The sequence below is a fragment of the Aedes albopictus genome, chromosome 2 (genome assembly GCF_035046485.1).
Source record: "Aedes albopictus strain Foshan chromosome 2, AalbF5, whole genome shotgun sequence".
Classification (NCBI taxonomy): Eukaryota; Metazoa; Arthropoda; class Insecta; order Diptera; family Culicidae; genus Aedes; species Aedes albopictus.
Genome location: NC_085137.1, coordinates 443,336,037 through 443,349,800, shown reverse-complemented (window position 1 = coordinate 443,349,800; position 13,764 = coordinate 443,336,037). Strand labels below are relative to the sequence as shown.

The 13,764-nt window shown below is 42.2% G+C and overlaps 1 protein-coding gene across 2 annotated transcripts in view; it reads left to right on the top strand.

Annotated features, from left to right (window-relative positions):
• Nucleotides 1–1,132: 1,132 nt before the first annotated feature.
• LOC109397351 (LON peptidase N-terminal domain and RING finger protein 1) overlaps nucleotides 1,133–13,764 on the top strand; it is a 243,304-nt gene continuing 230,672 nt past the window's right edge. Inside the window, exon 1 of one of the 2 annotated variants that reach the window (XM_029869935.2) lies at nucleotides 1,133–1,734. The gene's annotated coding sequence lies outside the window, so the exon portion shown is untranslated. Of the gene's footprint in view, nucleotides 1,735–1,760; nucleotides 2,688–13,764 lie in introns of those variants that run through there. The other variant, XM_029869936.2, reaches the window with a different exon arrangement.

Sequence of the window (13,764 nt, the reverse complement as noted above, 5' to 3'; positions counted from 1 at the left end):
CTCCACCGTATTTTAGAAGCTCGATTGGTAGTTGATCTGCTCCAGCGGCTTTGTTGTTTTTCAACCGGCCAACCTCGTGTACTAACCGCTACGAATTGTAGCCCATCAAGTATCAAGTAAATGTCCCAGAATCGCGCGTATATATAAGTTAAGAGATTTTAACAGAGTATAAGCAACATTCTCTCTAATTTGGCAACATGTTCAGCTCATGTCTTCATGAAACATGATTCGGCTAACAATTTCCACTATTCGGTAATCAGTTGGTTCTCCAACGTCTGCGACGCGTGTCACCAAATTTCGCCAATTCCACCCGACTCATCCCAAGCGCTTCTTCAACGACCGTTGCATTTTGCGATTCGGAGCACATTGTTCAAGTACCGACGAAAACCATGAGTTAACATCTTTCATAGCCTCTTTGTCCTCGTCGTCGCCATCATCCACCAAAACAAATTTACCTGAGTAGGTGCAAAGGAGAAACAGTGAAAAAGTAACATCGCGTTTTTTACGACCACAATCATCACGGCGACCGCGACGACGACGACGACAACAAAGAAGCGCCGCCGTTGTCACTGCAATTACGTGCTTTCCCCGGCGCGCGCGCTTACAGACAAGCCCCTGCCTACCGTCGGTCGTCGTGTGTCGTCCACGTTGCGTTGTATCTCTGTGTATATCGCTACACCTATAGTGCAGACAGCTTGTCACACTGACCTACTTTTCCCCCGAAATAAAGAGGGTTCGCTTACTGCGCGGAGAGTGCAGTTAATGCTCACGTCACCCTCCCACTACTGCTGCTGCCGCATGGCTGCCAGCGCTCTCAGTGCAATGTGTTGCACGACATTTTCCCGAGTGAATGGAAATTACTGGCGGCGGGTGAGTTACCTGACCGAATCGGTACGACCGACCTGAAGCAGACAAAAAGGTGGTTACGTGACGGATATTGCACAGCGCTGCTGCGCTGCAGCAGCAGCAGCAACAGTCGGACTGGAGCGGGCTGCGGGTGTGCGCGCGCACCGGGTTACGTGTGCGTGAGTGTGTTACATCACGCTCTGAACACCCACGCCGCCGTTGCCCGGTGTTTGTTCAGCGTCGCGAAGTGAGAGAGAGAGCGAGTGCCGTGTGAATGTGAGTGGTTGGTCGCGAGTCGCGCGACAGCGAAGGCTCGCCAGCCATTCATTGGCGTCTTGTCCGTCAAGCGATACGGTTGATTCTAGCGAGCGCAGTTCGTGTGTTCGACTACGGTGGCGGCGACGATAGCTTACGGCGGTACAGAGTGTAACGGTGTGGTCGGTCGGTTCGATAACTCGCGCGTGTCTCCCTCTCATCTGGTCCCGTTTCCGCTGCGGATTCTGTACGGAAGACGGAGAGTGACCAAGGACGGCTGGTAGCTGGACGGAGTGTGCGCGGTCGGAAGAGGGTGCGGACGGAGAACGAAGGAACCCCGGCCCGGGTGTTGTGTGTTATTGTTATTTAACAGGAATTTGATGTTGAAACTTGTGCACTGCCGAGAGGAGGCTAGAAACGCGCGCGCGGTGGGACTTGCCACTGGTCCCCAGGCGAGTTTTTTGGTGAAAGAATAATTTCGAAGATTGCGAGACAGTGAGAATTAAAGGGTGACGATTGCAGTTGAGTGAAATTCAAGAAAAGATTCAAGATTATGGCAAGAGCTGTTGGGCAACCAGTTTGATGATATAACCAACCCAGTGTGGGGAAGCTATAAGTCGTAGATTCGTGCAGGTGAGCCGGGGACGTTCCTTGAGTGTTCTGGGAGGTCGTGAAAGATGTCTTGAGTGATGTTCGCTGCTGGTGTGGAATTATTGGGGTTATTCAACGCAATTTCGCTGGGTTTGTTGATTACCTAACCAATTGGGGATTACACAAACGGTGCTCCGTCGTCAGTGCTGAAAAAGGATTACGTACTCTGCGCCACGGTGTCACTCATCGATTCTCCATTCATCCAGCACACAACGGTGTTCTCCAGTGAATGCAGTGAGAAGAAGAACACAAGAGAACACTGGTGAGTGGCATTCTGTGTGCGCGGCAGTTCCAGAGGGATGAAGAGAGTGAGCGCCGTTTTGTTTAGAGTTTTTCCAGCACTGTATTGTTGGGCGCATGGAACTGTAGTGTGTCTACGTGGACTAGGCAAGTGAATTCTGGAAACTCGCGAGTGTTCTAATCGTGTTCTTCTCTCTAGGAGTGCATTGACGCGCGCGTGGTTGCTTCCACGGCCGCTGAGAGTGTTATGCCCGAGCGTGTTTCTAGGTGTGTTTGTTCAAGAATTACATGCCGCTTTTATGCTTCTTATGGCATTCGGTTGGTGCCTGCGTCCGGCCTCTTCTTTGGTGACATAATCCAAAAAACGACTTGCTGATTATATAACATAATCGCTCACAGAGAAGACTGCCCGCCATGCCAAGAAGAATTTCCGCCCAGAATCTGGGGGTACGTCGACCGTGGTGTCAGCATTGGCAGCGGCCGCAATCCGAATCCGTAGCGTTGTGTGTGGTGAAAGTGAAAATTAATTAAAATCTCGAAGCCAAGGCGTTACCGAAGCGCGCGCCAAGATCTTCTGCAACAAAGTTGAATGTTTTTGTAGGCAACCAATCGGATCGGATCCGGTCCAAAGAATACTGAACAAACTAGCACCGGCCTAAAGCACAGTGTGTGGTGTCAAAAAAGAACAAGCCCCAGTAAGTGAAGAGTGTGTGTCTCTGTCTGTTTACATAACAATCGGCCGTGTCCAACATGCCCGCGAGATAGATGCAATGCTGGGAAGAAGCGAAGCATACGTAACAAAGTTGCCGCCGCAGCCGTCGCGCGACGTTGAAGGCGAACTCTGATGGCTGTATTGTCTGCGTGGCGATTCGCACCGCTCCGCGCGCTCTTGACAAGTGGTTGGCGATAATTGCTCTAAATCGCTCGAGTTGAATCATCCGGGACTGTCTGGGACTGGGAATTCTGTATGTTGACGAATTTACTGCCTGTGAGGCGACAGAAGCGCCACCGCCACCACCGGTCTTAAAATAGCAGTGACCCGCTCGCGTTACGTACCCATCGAATTCCATGGAAAAGAAACGGCAACGAATCAACAACAGCCTGTTACACAATCCACCGTATCCTACAGGGCAAAATAGGGGGACGCTACCGGAGTTTCCCCCCACCAGTCAGTGTCCCCCCTTTCCCTAGCCAATGTTATGCAAATTGATTTAGCTTACGGAGCGCGCCGTCGACGAACCATCGTCAACGGAGCCGCCGCCGCTCAACAGTGTTGTTATAGGTATTGGATGGATTGTTATGGAACCGTGAACAAGAGTTATGCAACAGTTTTTTCGAGTGTGCTTCCCTTCCAGCCAGCTAGCCTGCCAGTTGGCGTATCCTTCGGGAAGGAACGGGATGGGGTCGCGTCTGTTACGCAAACCCGATATCAGTCTGTGCCGTTTCCTCGCGTACATACGACGGGCTTGATCGTCGGGAAGGGCTCATCAACCGGCGAATGACCGCGCGTCAATCACGGAGTTGTGTGTGGGGGTGGGAGTGTGTGTGTGCGAACCGTGCGACTGTATTGGTGCACGTCCGGATGGATGTTCATTTCCTGTTGGATGATTGACGTTGTTGGAGAGTAATAAGTTCTGCATGGAAAATTGATGATGGGCGATTGGGGGAGCGCGAACTGCGTTGATGGTGTTCGAACGAGATGAAGTACGCAAGTTTGTTAACCTCTTTCCAAGAGTGGATGAACACTGTATTAGAAATACTGGGAATGGGTCAATCGCATTTGATGCAGTTTTCATGCCATGTAATTGCGATTACTTGTGGTATTCGCCAATGCGAAATCCCGATCAGTTTTTCGTCTCTTTCATCATCATTACCCTCGAAACTTTGACGATGCAAATCTCTAGTTCCAGTGGACTGATCTAACTGAAAACCTAGCCGATTGTTCATCACATGTATGCATACAAACGATCAATTTTTTAGCCCATCCTATGCAGTAGAACTCGAGATTTGCATCCTCAAAGTTTGAGTGCAATGATTGATGATTCTGATGACGCCCCGTAAAGCCTTAGAAGTCTTTTCGAAAAGAAACTTGCTCGAATTTCTTGGGCATGAAGTATGTTCGTATTTGCCACATACGAATGTAAAAATGGTCAATTGGGAAAGAAAACTCTCAGGTAATAACTGTGAAGGTGCAGCCTTCATACTTAGCCACTTAGCCTAGGAAGTTGAATAACAAATATTTAGTTATTATTATTATATATATTAAGTTTTACGAGGCTGTTGATAATGTTGACCAATTTGTGTTTGCCAGCATGATGAGATAGGGCTTCTGGGCTTGAAGTAACCTACTGTTAATAGAAACAAAAAGCATTTGTGATACTGTGCTGTGATACCTACTTTTTTTTATCTCTGCCTCATTCTATGTAGTCATGCTTTATGACAATAACTGCCAATAAATGTAATTGAAGTTGTTATCTTTGCAACAAGTCACAGTAATACTCCGGTATCTAGAGCATATACCCAGCTTTTCAGTCAGGGTTAGGGCAATTTTTCTTTGAGTAATATATTCAGGGGTTTGATGGGGTCAAATGGTGTTTTGGGGGATTTCAGGGCACTTCAAGTAGTTCCAGAGTTGTTTCATAGCAGACTCAGAGCTGTTGCTACGCCACTGGGCTAGAAGCCCCTTCAAAGCCTCCAGCCATCCCTAGAATATCATTGAAGCCACCTTAAATCCCTTTTAACGATCCTGAGACCGTGAACGCCCCTGAAACCCAGAAAATTGCCCCTAAATCACTTTCATAACATCTTGATATCCTTTGAAACATTCTACAGGTCCCATACTAGAACCCTAAAACATCCTTCAAAATCTCTTGAAACATTTTGAAATTATCTTAAAACCTTTTAGAATCCCCTGGAAGCTTTAGTGTATATAACCTGTAAGCCCAACGTAACGTCTCTTCATATAGTTTAACCCTAATAGGATGTTGGGGTCAATCAATCCAGACAGGCACGCTAATCGTGCACTACGCCATCGTGGTGCGGAAATCCTAACCTCCTAGGAGGGTTAAATGGCTTTCATGGTTTCAACGGGGGCTTAAGGAGTTTCGGGAGCGTTACATTTGTTTTCGTGGGGTTTTTCAATCGGTTTCGGGAGAGTTTCAGAAATCACTAAAAAGTTTCAAGGGTGTATAACTCCCCTGATAAGGTGTTTCGTATGTGGTATATGAGTCTTTCAAAGGAGCTAAAAGTGAGTTTCATGAGCCTCTTAGATAGTTTCAGGAAGATTTTGGAACGTTTTAAGGGATTTCAGGGCGTTTCAAAAAGTATTTAATGTGTATGACATGAGTGGTATTTCAGTAGAGTCTCAGAGTATTCCAGTGTGTTTGAGGGGATTTCATAGGGATTTCACGGAGCTTTCGGGACGTTTCAAGGAAGTTTCAGGAAATTGCAAAGGATTTAGAGTACGCTTCAGGAAATTGAAAGGGTTTGGAGAATGTTTTGGGGAATTGAAGAGCATTTAAAATGGTTTCAGGACTGTTTCATAATCGATAAGGGGCAGTTGTGTCCCTGGCCTTGGAGCACCTTCAAAGTTACCTTAAAGCTTTTTCAACGATCCCGAAACTCATATTTACACGCCCATGAAACCCCCAGAAATTCCTCTAGAACATTGTTTCCCAAATTTTTTAGAAGTGTCGCCCCGTTGGAGCTGAAGAAAAATATTTTCGCCCCTCTAGATAAAGTTTAGTTAATTATAAGTTTCAAGTATGTAGAATACTGAAACTATTAAACTTATTTGAAGTGATTATTTTATGCTGCCTTGGCATTTAATATACATAGATGAGTGTTGTTTCCGTTTTTTATTTAATTATTTTGTAAATGCATTGATTTTTCGTAAACGGTTGTTCGTTGAACACCGAATATTCAACTCTGAGACCTTATATCCCAAGTAACAGAAGTCAGGAGATTTCCATTCCCTTAAGGATTGTATTCCCTAGACTTGTTTTCGCATACTATTGATGGTATCCAATCATTGAAAAAAATCTCACTCTTTTCGATATTTTCATCCTCCAATTTTCGTTTTAGTAATGCCCCCTATGGACTTATTTTTCGCCCCCTAGGGGTCGAATCACTGCTCTTAAAACTTCGCTCTGACTTCGAAACCGTATTGGTAGCCTGTTCCTTTTTGGACCACCCTAATGAAAACTCTTTCTCAAAGCAGGCAGTTTAATATATTTGTTATTTAATTAAAAGAGCGAGAATCAGCAATTCGGCAACATCTTTTTATCGTTCTTTTAGGCTATATCTACTACCTTTACTTACATTTTATAGTTTTCTTAAATAATAATGGTTTGTTCCACGGGTATGGCGGCTTACGGTCTGATAGACGGCGATTTCATCTATCACCAGTATACTACTCTTAGAAACAAGTCTAGGTTTATTTTCAAATCAACCTTACCTCTTACTTTGGAATCGTATTATATTCAAAAAACTACTCGCGCTAGTCACACTATTCGCAAAATATTTCAATAGCTATAATTAAACTTCAAGCTGTACTTTTTGATAAAAAAAAAATATATGAACCATAAATTCCTCATTCTGTTTTCGCTAAACGGTTTCATCTACATTTTGCGTTCTCACTTTCTTTCTCTCCATAACATACCTACTGACAGCTATGCTTGGTCAACGGTCGATGGTTGCGCTGTCGTCTCGTGGGTGGTATGGAGCTGTGCCAACAACATCCTTCAGATCCCATGCTGGAAACTAGAGATGGTAAAATTAATAAATTTTGAGAGTGAATCGCTACCGATTCACTCTCAAAAAAGAGTCGACTCTTTTGACCGATTCAGCAACTCTTTTCCGTAAAGCTTAGTTTCTTGTTGCCAAGTTGAGCGCTCAAGTAATATTCCACCTTTTTCCGCAAGTAATTTTGACAACTGCTCCAGTATGAGGAGAAACGATACTTTTCCTTACGGAATAATAGCGCGGACTATTTTCCGCAAGGAAAAGTGACAGCTCCATTTGATTCACACGGGAGGCGTTGCGAGTGTTACACTTTTTTCCTTACTTGCCATCTGCGAACTGCACAAGTAATTTTGAAGCGGAATCATTACTTGACCATTACTTGTCCTATCTTTTTACACAGTACGTACGAAGTGGAAACTAGCCATAACATGATGAAAAATGCCATTTTTCGATGTGAGCCGACTCCTTTTTTGTATGTTTAGTATGCAAGGAAATCAGCTCGCAAGGTCGACGTCGACTCACCCGTTGACGCAATAAATACAGGATACACAGATTTTCGTTCCTTCTACTAAAGAGTCGAATCACTAGCTCGAGTCGGTCATACAATATACGAATGAAAAATGATCGATTGGCAAAGATTGCGATGTTCTGTGTCTAAGCATCACTAAAGAACGCAGTCATCCAATTTTTTTCGGAACTTGTTGTACTCGCAATGAACTTCAGCGAATCGTAACTCTTTTGAAAAGAATCGTGGTTCTCTCACTCGGTTTCGCGAATCGGTTCATTGAGTCGGCTCGCGAGTGAGTTACCCATGTCTACTGGAAACCTTAAAAACGGTCCTGAAAACTTCTTGAAATCCTCAGGAATTTTAATGAAATTCCTGAATATTAAGTATTCACAATCTGTAGGCCCATGGGCAACAATAAAACATTGCCAGATCTTCTTTTTAAATCATCAGAATCCTGACGACAAACCTTGTTGGATAAATGTACGACTTACTAACTCTCAATCCTGCACCCTGAGCACCCCTGGGGGTACATAGGACTAGCGAAGAAGATCTCAATGCTGGGCGACTAATCGCTTTACCCTTTTAGACTCGGGCCCAGGTCAGATGTAAGACTTGTACTGAAAAAAAATCTGCTTTAAATAACTGTTATTTTACCGCACTGAGTATGCCGACATTCCTTAAGCGTCAAGCCCGTGCAAAAGGGAGGGATTTCGGGGATTAAACCCCTTACATTTCTGAATATCTATACACTAGGTGCCCCTCCGCCCTTTGCCAAAATGAGGAAAAACCCCTCCCTTGTCGCCGTTTCTGTGCACGTGCCAGTTGAGCGTCACGGGAACTTTGGAAAATGCTCTGAATTATGTCGAAACAGCTCTAACGTTAGATATTTTTTTTTTTATAAATTATCTCATCAAAGTTGTGTAAGAATCACTTTGAAAGCTTCTATAAAACGCACGTTGTTGTGCGGTAGGTTTTCCTGATCAAAAATATTCACGATTTTCTTTTAAAATACATCAAGGATGGGTTCTTTCCCCAAAATATAGATTCTGGACCATTATGCAATTTGTTATTAACTTATTTGCACCCAGCGATCAGTAACTTTTGACACTATTGTTTCAGTCAAGGTTTTGGTAGTGGAGGAGATCAAGGACTCTCCAATAGCACAATTTAGAACATATCTGTTCCAGTAAGTGGCGGTAGTGGCCATAAAACATTTTGATGTTGCATCAACAGGTACAGCCAGTACCGTCGCGCTTGTGTTGTGAACAACAAGTCTGGTCTGCTTAGTGTGCATAAGTTGAAACCATTCATGGGTTAAGTGCGGAATCTTCAGGAAAGTTGGTCAGGGCATCCTGAGCTATCCGATGATGAGCTAGTTGATTCTAGGTTTAACCGATAGGTAATTCTTAGAAATTCTATATTTCTGGATCTCGACAATCAGACATGAAAAATTTCATCTTTGTCAAAGTTGATCGGGGCATCAAGAGCTATCCGAAAATAAACTATGTTATTGTGAATGCCGTATATATCCACTAGGTGGTGCTAGTGAGTCTTAAAAATTGTAAACTGCAATATTTCAAGAACCAGACCACCATCTTTGGCAAAGTTGAGTTGAGTTTTTTTGGGTGTATTTTAACTTATGCTAATTCTACACTTTACTTCAAGAGTTATCCGATGATAAAGTAGTTGATTTCAGCTCTATGTTTACCCGCTAGGTGGCACTAGTGAGTCTTCGAAGTTCTAAACTGCTGTATCTCGAGTATCAGGCTACGTAGACAAATTTCGACGAATACGGGTATCTGTCAAGAATAAGCATTAGAGGGCGGAATTAAAACGTACAACACTGATTATACTCATTCGAAAAAGGTTTTCGTGAGCTACTCTATGATGAACTAGTTGATTCTCGATTTTGTTTCCGCCAGGTGGCACTAGTGATTCATAGAAATTCTAAACTGTTGTATGTCGTGAAGAATTGAAGAATTGCGTCTGCGGCAAACTTTATCAGTTCATCAGTACTATCGGATGATGATGGACCCTTTGATTCCACTTTTAGCTACTGGGTTGCCTTATTTTACTTTCAATTTTGTCCGTGGCAGAGTTGATCAGATTTTAATTGTAAAGGAGCTACATTTACGTAATTCTTGGGTAACTTATCACTGATTACCATGCATTGTACCTGGTTATCCAGTAGATGTTTTGTTTGTTTTAACCTCTGGAACTTATTTTGTAGGTAAAATTACATACACGAATTTCTACAGAAATTCAAATATTTGTCTTATGAAGATGTTAGACCTAGGTTGTTTCACCTATTGAACAATCCAATAACAACTTCTAGCGCAAAAAAAAATCAAACTAGTATTAGAGTAAACTTGAAAGGCATTCGTAGCACTTACCGTTGGCATAACCTATGGCTGAACTTATGATATTGAAACATTTCCTTACAAAGCGCTGACATTTTCCAGAATGTTACTTGAAGAAAATTTCAACTGAATAAAATATCAAGTCAAATTTTTTGGACAGCATGTACGCATATGGCCTCCTCTTTAGTATCTTATACAACATCAAATAGGACTTTGTTTTTTTTCTGGGGAATTACGGTAATTTTTTTGACAAATCTCAATTTTTAGATTTACTGACTTTTCAGCGATAACAAAATAACAAAATAAGTAAAATTTTACCGAAGTCGGTAATAAAAACTACCTGTGTACACACTTTCTAAAAGATGAAAATTGTACTAGAAAATTCAAAATATACATTAGTGAAGAACTAGCCTTAGTTGAACTTCACGAAGAAATTAAAAAAAAAACTCAAAATATTTTTTTTTAATTTCTTTGTATTTGTGAATTTTACCTTAATGCTAATTCTTCACACAAAACTCAAAATAAATAAATGTAGTGGTTGCAAAACTTGTAAATCATCAGCTGATTCAGATTCTGCAAATTGCTGTCCTCAAACGGCATTTAGAGAGTTAACGTCTAGTGTGTAGGGCAAGCTGACCTGGTGTCACTTGGCGCCTTTTAAGCTAAATAAATGCAGGACTTTTACCTTGAAGTCTTGGAAGATCAACATATCAGAATTCTTTCAGTGGTTAGGCATCTGTTCAATCCTGGTATAATTCTCTTAGGACGTACCACATACATCTTTCTCTTGCTGTTTTCGTTTCTCCTGAGAACACTTGAAGGTTTGTTACCCACAATAATAAACTGTGTTATTCTGCTCAGTTGTTCTGAATTTTGAAATAAAAACAACCTGTAACTGCCCTTAAGTTTTACTCAAATTTCCTATTGCGATGTTGGAGGCACGATACCACTGAATCCAGTTAGCTACACCAGTTTTGATGACTTTTACTTGTTATTTGAGGCCTGCAGTGAATCAACTCACTCTTAAAAAATTAGGAATTTACACGTGACGTAAACCATCAACGTACGTAAACATTTCATGACCAAGTGGCAAATTTGATTTAACTTTGCATCCATCATGTAAGTTCAAGTTGGTTGCACAAGATGTCAACAAACCTATCTGACCAGATAGGTAGAAACAGTTTTACATTTATCGTTTATCTCACAACTCGGTGATACAGCCGAGAGGTATAGTACGTGCCTCTCAATCAGCGGACCTGAGTTCGAATCTAGTTCATTATTTTACTTACTTATGTTTTATCTCTCGCTTCGGCTCTAGCGATTGCTAATTCGACTTTATTTGTGATAGAAGACGTAAATTTGTGTCAAATGGGCCGCTCCTTTTATGTACATACAAGTGAACTTAAATTTACATGATTTTTTCTTAGAGTGTATGACATTATGTTGAGGTTACTATTTCATTTGTTTATTGAACCTCCTCTCCATTACCTTATGCTCGAACACCCATAAGGTGATGAAAAATGGTGAAGCCAACTTCTTTCGATAAGTTTTCCCACTTTTTTCCTTCAAACCAACTTATTCTTGAATACTTTAGGTATTTTTCGATGTTCGATCTTCGAGCCATCACATCGTAGTATGCTCCAATGAATGTGAAGAAGAGCCGTTCTCTACAGAATGGTTGTATTAGTACGTTGACATCATCACTCTTCATGACTGTTACGTATTGACTGGTAGCATTATTAAAATAGCTAAGAAAGGAACGAACTCATCAATCTATTGCGATGGTTGGTCTAATGCTTAATTCTTTGAGCAGCATGAACCGTTCAATAAAGTCCGTAATATGTTTTATAGCGTGCCCAGACTCAGCTCCTATCGCTACTCCTACACTGCTACTCCAATACTCTTTGGTTCAGGTCATTCCGCATAGGATGCGTCCCACCCAAGTAACCAGTAAGCATTTAAAATAGCATTACTCCAGCATTATAGTAGTCCTTACGTTAAGGCGTTTAATGCTAATTGGCCGTAGATGTGCCTATACTGCTACCTCACAGCAGGTTTTGGCTAAATAACGGGCTGCCTGAGTGCAGCACCTTCAGGAACGTCGTATCAAAATGTCAAAGAAGCGTAGCGCCTTGTCGAGCAAAAGAGAACAAAAATAGATTTACGACCGCTTCTCGCTTATCGTGCTTCCTCGTCCTTGAACACTCCAGCTGATGTTAGATAGGTACTTTTTTTGCACATTTTGATAGTTATTTGGATTTGAACTTACGATCCAGAGATTATTCGTCCTTGTTTGCTGCTCAAGTTTCTGTTCCACGCTACAGGATATGCCACAGCTGTTCCGATAGCGTGCGCTGATTTAACCCCCAATATAAGGAATAATTCGAAAGCAGCTTCAATTCCAACACCCAAAACATGCTTCCTGTGCACAAAGCATTTTCATTCCCTCTTCGATCTAGCATATGATTCCCTCTTCCGCATAATTTGATGATCCGCCAAAGCATTCATCGATTCGGTACATACTTTTCGACGAAATGATACATTGTAATTGCTCGATGGCCATATTCCTAATCTGAACCAGCTGCAGCAATGTTTGCTGCGGAGCTTTTGGATCAGTACGGGAAAAACCAAGGGAAAAGTGAATAAGGAACTCAGATGCACAAATATATCAACAGAGGCATAGACTTTGTAAGAAAGAGACAACATGCATTATCAAACACGTAACACATCTTCTATACTTTTTGCTCTTAGCATTTGAAGAGCAACTAAAAAGCATTCTGAATGCTTCCAGACGAAAACTCCTCAAGCAGTTGAAGTGCTAATTAACAGCCAAAAGCTTTTGAGAAGCACAGCTTATGCTAATTTAAGGCACCTATGCATTCGAACTGCTTATGTAGGGCAGCAAGCTATTCAAATGCTTAATACGGTCTGCTCTACGGCTTATCCAAATGCTTAGTGGTTACCTGGGCAGAACCACAAGACAACCTTTTGTAGTTCGTCCGTAATAGACTGTTTTCCGATATAGCTATTAATGGCCGGGTCTCCATCTTCCCAGCAGTCATAGTCATCTGGATCTCTACGCTACGCTTCAATGATGTAGACTTGCAGCTGAAGGGAATTCTTGTTTTCCGATCAATCTGCGAAGTTCAATCTTGATGATGACCCAAAACTTGACTTGACAAACACCATTGTTTTGCCATTGTAAATGCGGCGACTTAATCAGGGTCTCGCCTCTGTGAGACCACAGGAAGGTCGGGAAATCCTTCTGCAGGCATTCATTCTGGTATTTGCGCATTGATGAACGGCTGAATTATCTTGTCGCACTCGCAGGTGGACTGCCAAACCAAGAACTTTCTGTTGGAAGTTAGGTTTGTTCTTCCTTGGTTTCTCAAAAACTTCCAACCGTGATTTGCTAACATTACATTCCTGACCTGGCAATTTCACCACCCGGAATACCGTCAAATGATACATATTCAGTTTTCCATAGTCTATCTAGAGGACGTAGTTGGATTTCTACAGCGGTACACGCAATGCTTTGCCAGATCTGCTCTCATTTCAATGCCATCTGGATAACCACAGGACAGATTGTGATGAACTCTTCCCAATGTAAACATTACAGTCTTAGCCAGTATCAGTCAAGAGTTCATCAATTAGTACCCAATAAGGCAATCCACGAGACAGATGCGATCAGCTGATTTTTCTTGTTTAACATGTTTTTTTGACATCCGATGATCGAGGTGACAGTTGAGCACAAAAGAATAACAAAAAAAATACAAAAATAAGAAACAAAACAAACGAAGCTACAATCCTTTGTTTTTCGTAGGATGAAAATGGGAGCCACATGCTTAATATGGGAATCAATACCTAATGTACTTGAAATTTGCAAGCAAAACTATGGAGGTACGAGCACTTATAATGTGATAAGAATCTGTTGTTGGAATCTCAAAAATGTTAGACATTTCGACATGCTCAATAATGTAAAGCTTATCATCAATATTGACTGGTTTGCTGAATATGATACACCGCGCTGCCTTTGTAATGATCCAAACGCGCATTTGCACAAAATTCCACGCGGCAAATTCTCATGGAAAGGAACAGCCGCACTTGAGAAAACGCCGCAATCTCCCATAAGAAAAAAGGGAGCAAAAAACGCGGCTGTTC